Source organism: Equus quagga, chromosome 14 (assembly GCF_021613505.1).
Source record: "Equus quagga isolate Etosha38 chromosome 14, UCLA_HA_Equagga_1.0, whole genome shotgun sequence".
NCBI classification, from domain to species: Eukaryota; Metazoa; Chordata; class Mammalia; order Perissodactyla; family Equidae; genus Equus; species Equus quagga.
This window is the reverse complement of record NC_060280.1, coordinates 56,881,246-56,887,566: the sequence shown is the minus strand read 5'-3', so window position 1 is coordinate 56,887,566 and position 6,321 is coordinate 56,881,246.

The following is a 6,321-nucleotide window of genomic DNA, read 5'->3' as shown; positions in this document are numbered from 1 at the left end:
GCCAGCCACCAGTTTCTGCAACTTACTTCTGCCTTTTAGCACTTCTCGGCCCTGCTCTCCAAGGCCTCTGGCTGCCAGCGTGCCCACTGTATCAACTCACCTGGGCTGCAACCACATGTTCGTCTCTTTCCTGCTGTCTTCCCAACCACCAAAAGTAGCCCATTAGTGTCTGGGGCTTTGTTGCCTTTGTTAACTTTGATAATCACATTACTAGGCATAAATGGAGAATGTCTGTTTCAGCTATCTATTGCTGTGTTATAAACTGCCACAAAACTTAGCTGCTTAAAAGAATAACCATTTATTATTTCTCATGATTCCATGGCTGGATGGTTCTGCTGATGTGGCTTAGCTTGGCTGGGCTTGCTCATGAGTCTGCTGTCAGCTGGCAGGTCAACTGGGGCCAGTTGGTCGAGGATAGCTTTAGCTAGGACACCTTGACTTTCTTCCAAATGGTCTTTGGTCCTCCAGCAGGCTAGCCCAAGCTTGTTCTCCTGGTGGTTGCCAAGTTCAAAGAGAGGAGGAAGAAACTCAAAGGTTCTATTTCAAGCCTCCGTTTGTGTCAAGTTTGATACTGTCCCATTGGCAAAAGCAAGGCACAAGGCCGAGCCCAGAGTCAGTGGGGAGAGCACAGAGGTCAGACTCAGGGAAGTGTGAAACTGGGCCTACTAGTACAAACAGTCTAGTACAACATCCAAATTAAAGCAACTTGAAAACTATCCAAGCTGGTTGGTGGTTATATATATATTATACATGTATACAAATACATAGGGGTGTGTGTGTATGTGTGTGTTGTTTTAATCTAGAGTAATAATAGTAATCAATGGAGTAGTAACCAATGGAATGGACATATGTTGTTTTTTGCCACCCCCCCCCCCCCATATGCATTTCCCCTATTTCTTGCCATGGTACCTGATTTCTTTAGGAGTGAGTGACTCCTCCCCTACTCTCAGTATATGCAGCTTTGGGAGAGTGGCACATGACCATGTTTAGTCCATCAAAGCACTGCTTTCCCCTAGTAACAGTGATGGGTACACGTCTCAAGTTGGACTATTAAGAGACTCATTTTCAGGTCTTTAGTTGAAACAGCCTCCTCCACCACGCAAAAGTCCACAAAAGAGACTCACTAAAAGTACACAATGTGGGAGCTGCTTCACTCACTGCCACTGTGGAGCCGAGAGATGAAGACAAACTCAATTTTACTGATTGTTTTTGAGTTGCTGGATCCACGTGTATCTGAAGCCCGATATGTGATTCACTTTTTCATTTACATGAGCCAATGTCTTCTCTTTTTATTGAAATGAGTTAAAAGATTAATACATATAAAATGCTTAGATCAATGTCCAGCAATAATAAGTACTCAATATGTGCTACCATTACTTGTCCATATCAGTTTGAGTAGGATATTCTGTCATTTGCAACCAAATGAATCTTAATTGATGCAACCAATGAGAAAATATGATGTAAAAAAAGATCCTGTTTACAACAGCAACAGGGAAATAAGAAAAAAATCCATAGGTATTCGCCTAATAAGAAATAAGTGAGACTCATATGAAGGAAATGACAAAACATTATTTTGGGACCAGAAGAAGATTTGAATATTTGAAAAGAGACAATAAGAAACTTGATGGGAAGATTCCATATTTTAAATAGATGAAATTTCCATAAAATAAAGTACAAATTTTTCTATTTGTTGGTTCCTCCTCATTCTCCCACATTTGGATACTCCTACCCCAACACTTCCAAATGCGTACTCTATTCCCCTGTAATCATGTATTAATTCCTCCTGATTTAATCTTTCAATAGTTTCTGAATCTGTTTCCTCTTCTACATGCCCACCCCCACAATTCCAGCGTGGGCCTCCATAATTTGTCGCCTGGACTGCACTACCAACCTCCCAGCAATCTTACTGTTTCACTTTTGACCCCTCATGTTCACCCTCAAGTCCCAGCTCTGTAACAAAGCCTTCAAGGCCATTCTTATCCTGTGTTCTCTGCTCTCTGACAACACTCAACTGTTTGTAACTCTTGGCCCAGACTGCACTCTTTTCGCCTTGGTGCCTTCATTGATGTTGTCCCCCTGAGTGGCATCTCTCAGCACCTAAGACTTAGTGCCAGCCATCACACTCACCTCACTGTAGCGCAACGGGCTGTTTGTGTGTCTATTTCCCGACTAGACTTTCAGGCAAGGTGCGTGTCTTATTTTGTATCCTGGCACCCAGCACAATGCCTGGCATTTGGCAGGCCCTCAATGAATATTCGCTGATGAGCAGATGAATGAATGCAAGTTTCCCTAGCCCTCTGATCGCCCAGGAAAGGAAAACTGAACATTTCTTTGAGGGGTATGACACCGATGGAAGGATGCCACACTCTGCAGCAGAACGCCTGGAGCTGCTGAGTGGGAGGAAATAAAGACACGAATATCCAGGGTTGAGCAGTGAGATGGAAACGAATAAGGTCGCTTGTGCTGAAACTGTCATTCTTTGCTGCAGTGATAATAACAAGACATAAATATTCATAGTGCCATTATTCAGACAGTTATGAAGTGTTGGCAGAGAGTGTGCTGTCTGAATTTTTTGCTTCAGTGCCTGAAATTATTACTGATAAAATTAAAAGAAAGAAAAACTAACAAACTAGTGGTCTCTGAGAACCAGTGAGATGATGGGAGATTTTCGAAGTAATGGCTAAGTGAAAGAAAGGTCACGGCCAGCACCAGCCCAGGGGGCTGCTCTCTGACAAGGCTTTTATTGGGAATATTATTAGGGTTGGCTCTCACGCCTAGTGGCAACCTGGGCCTGATTATTTAAAACAGGCTCCTCTTTCCTGCCAAAGAACATGCATAAATTTAGATTCCCGAGGCTGTTCTTTCTTTCTCAAGCAGTTTTATTTTATTATTTAAATAAAAACGTTTGTTATTTTCTTCAGATTATAGATACCATGCATGCTTATGGAAGAAAATTTGGAAAAGGTAGATAAGTATAAAATAAAAATAATCTATAATTCAATTATCCAGAGGTAACCATTTTGGAATATTTTCTTTCAGTTCCTTTTCTGAAAAATATAGAATCTGAGTGTTGAACTGGTGAAATATAGCATATGGTTGTGAAATAGAGACCTGAACCAAGCCAGAGAAATTGAGTTTGCAGTATATCCTTGCCAGTTTCCAGCTAGGAAACTCTGAGCAACACACTCAACTGTTCTCTGCCTCAGTTTCCTTATTTGTAAAGTGTGGATAAAAACAATACCCCAGAGAGTGAGTCTGAGGATTAAAAGAGACAATGAATATAAAGCACTTGACCCAAAGAGGAGCACGGAGTAGGCGATCGGTAATTTGTGGCTATTTCTAGCACCATTTTATTAATAACTTAAGTCATCTAGTCCCAGAATCCATCCTATACCTCATTCTTATGTTTAATCAGCCACCAAACCCTGTGGATTTTACTTATTTTGTGCTATTTCGAATATATCCCCTCCTGCATCTCTGTGTGGAGGAAATACTCAAACATCCTTTCAGTCTCTGCTTTGGTTCAGGCCCTCAGAATTTTTTGCTTGGGCATTACAATTTTATTTGCTTCTTTTCCTGTTGTGCTCCAAACCATTTTCCATGAAGCAAGCAGAGAAAATTTCTTAAATGTAAATCTGACCACATCACAGCCCTGTGCTAGTCACAGGGCCGATGTGTGCACCTGTGTGTGCATGTGTTTGTGTGTGTATATGCATGTGTGTATGTACACATTTTGGGATTCTGAGGGTGAGGGAAGGAATTCCGTGTTTGGCCCAGGAGAAGTATAGAGAGGGTGGTATGGAGTGGTGTCCAGCTGGTCTTGGACCTCCCTGATGGAGGAGGGTAATTTAGGCCAGAGTCTGAAGGTATTATCACCTTAAGTGTCTTTGGTAAGAATATAGCTACAATCAGTGACGCTCGAGGTACCTGGTGACCAAGGGGCTCTAAATGATCTGCCCTAACATCTGCATGACCCACGACTGCAGAGTCAGCTGCTGAAGCAGCAATGAAGCCAGGAGTGCTGGGCTGCCCAGCAGAGCTGCTGGAGGCAGCAGCCTCAGGGAGTGTTCCAGCACAGTGCCAAGGCCGAGGCTCCCTCTCAGTGGTTTGTGGGAGAACACATCTGGATGCATGGGTGTTCCTAGGATTGTTAGGCAAGACTTTGAACGAGAGCTCTCTGTTCCTGTACAGGAGCGGATCTGGCATACCACACCCTTCATGACCGGGCCCCTGCCTTTGTCTTTGGCTCCTGCTTCGTTTCTAGTCAGATACCAACGAGTGCTCTGTGCTCCAGCTGTTCTGACCTCCAGCTGTTCTGAGCTAGTAGTGTTCCCTGGATGGGTCCTGTATGTTTTCATGCTTTGGTACCTGGTATTAGTCAGGATTCAGTCCGGCTGTAAATACCAGAGGCCTAAATAAAGGATGGTACCTTAAACCAGATAGTTTATTTCAGTCACATATAAAATTCTGGGGAAAATGGGATTGGTAGTTCTGCTGAGGGCCTCAAGGACCTAGACTACTTCCAGCTCACCACTCGGGCCTCCTTAGGATACGTATTTATGGTCCAAGATGGCAAACATCACATCTGGTTTGTAGCAGTGAGAGGAACTGAGAAATAAGTAAAGGGGCAGAGTATGTAAGTCTTTACTCTGGATAGCCATGTGCTCTAGGTCAAAATTAGGGGTTTCTACTACCTTGAGAGACGGTTGGTCAGACATTGGGGAACAACTAGCAGTCTCTGCTATACCTAGAAGTTCCTACTTATCTTTTATGTAAAATGGTACAGCCTCTCTGGAAAACAATATGACTGTTTCTTATAAAACTATTACCATATGGGGCCGGCCCCGTGGCCGAGTGGTTAAGTTCGCGCGCTCCGCTGCAGGCGGCCCAGTGTTTTGCTGGTTCGAATCCTGGGCACGGACATGGCTCTGCTCATCAAAACCATGCTGAGGCGGTGTCCCACATGCCACAACTAGGAGGACCCACAACGAAGAATATACAACTATGTAACGGGGGGCTTTGGGGAGAAAAAGGAAAACATAATATCTTAAAAAAAAAAAAACGATTACCATATGTATTGCCACATGACCATATTGTATTACCATATGACCCAGCAATTGCAGTCTTGGGCATTTATCCCAGAGATGTGAAACCTTATTTTCGCATAAAAATATGTGCACCTATATTCATAGCAACTTTATTCTCAATAGCCAAAAACTGGAAACAATCCAAATATCCTTCAACAGATGAATGGTAACCGAACTGTGGTATATTCATTCCATGGACTACTACTCTGCAATAAAAAGGAATGAGCTATTGATACATGGAAAAGCTTGCATAGAGCTCAAGAGAGTTATGCCGAGTGAAAAAGCCAATCAAAAAAGCTGTATACTGTATGATTCCATTTATAAAACATTCTTGAAATGACCACATGCTAGAGATGGAGAACAGACTAGAGGTTGCCTGGGCTTAGGGACAGGGGTTGAGGGAGGTGGGTAGGTGTGGTTATAAAAGGGCACCACAAGGCATCCTCACGATGATGGAACTGTTCTAAACATTGACTGTGGTTGTGATTACACAAATGTACATACAGGATAAAATGGCATGAAACTAAACACGCACAAACTTGTATATGTAACACTGGTGAAATCTGAGTAAGATAAGTGGATTGTATCAATGCCAATTTCCTGGTTGTGATGTTGTACTACAGCTATGCAAGATGTTACCTTTAGGGGAAAATGGATGAAGGGTCTACGGGATCTCTCCATGTTATTCCCTAGAAGCGAATGTGGTAAGAAATGCAATATGTTAAGTTTAATAAAAAATGCTTTCAGGAGTTGGAAAAAAATTAATTTAATTAAAACATTAATCCATAAAAAAATAAACCCACAGTAAATTAATGGTGTTTTAGATGGATCCTGTTTAGATGATCCACACATCATCTTGTAAATAGCAATAATTTTTTTAAAAAAGCAACCCTGGCATTTGTGTAGCACCTTCACACCCGTGAATCTATTCATTTATTAATTCATTTATTGAGATGTAATTGACATATAATATTGTATTAGTTTTAGGGAGACAACATAATGATTTGATATATGAATATATTTGAGATCATGAAAACTATTCAGATTGTCGTTAGTCTGTGTGAGATTTTTTGGTTTAATTAAGAATGGCCTTATTCTGAAGATGTTTTGATATCTCTTAAAATAGGGTCGGAATACTTGGGCAGCAGAGTTGCATTGTTTTGGCTCTCATCCTCTTGGCACTGTCAAGCTCCTGGATTCACTCTAAGAAGCACAAGGCCTGGACTTCAAATAA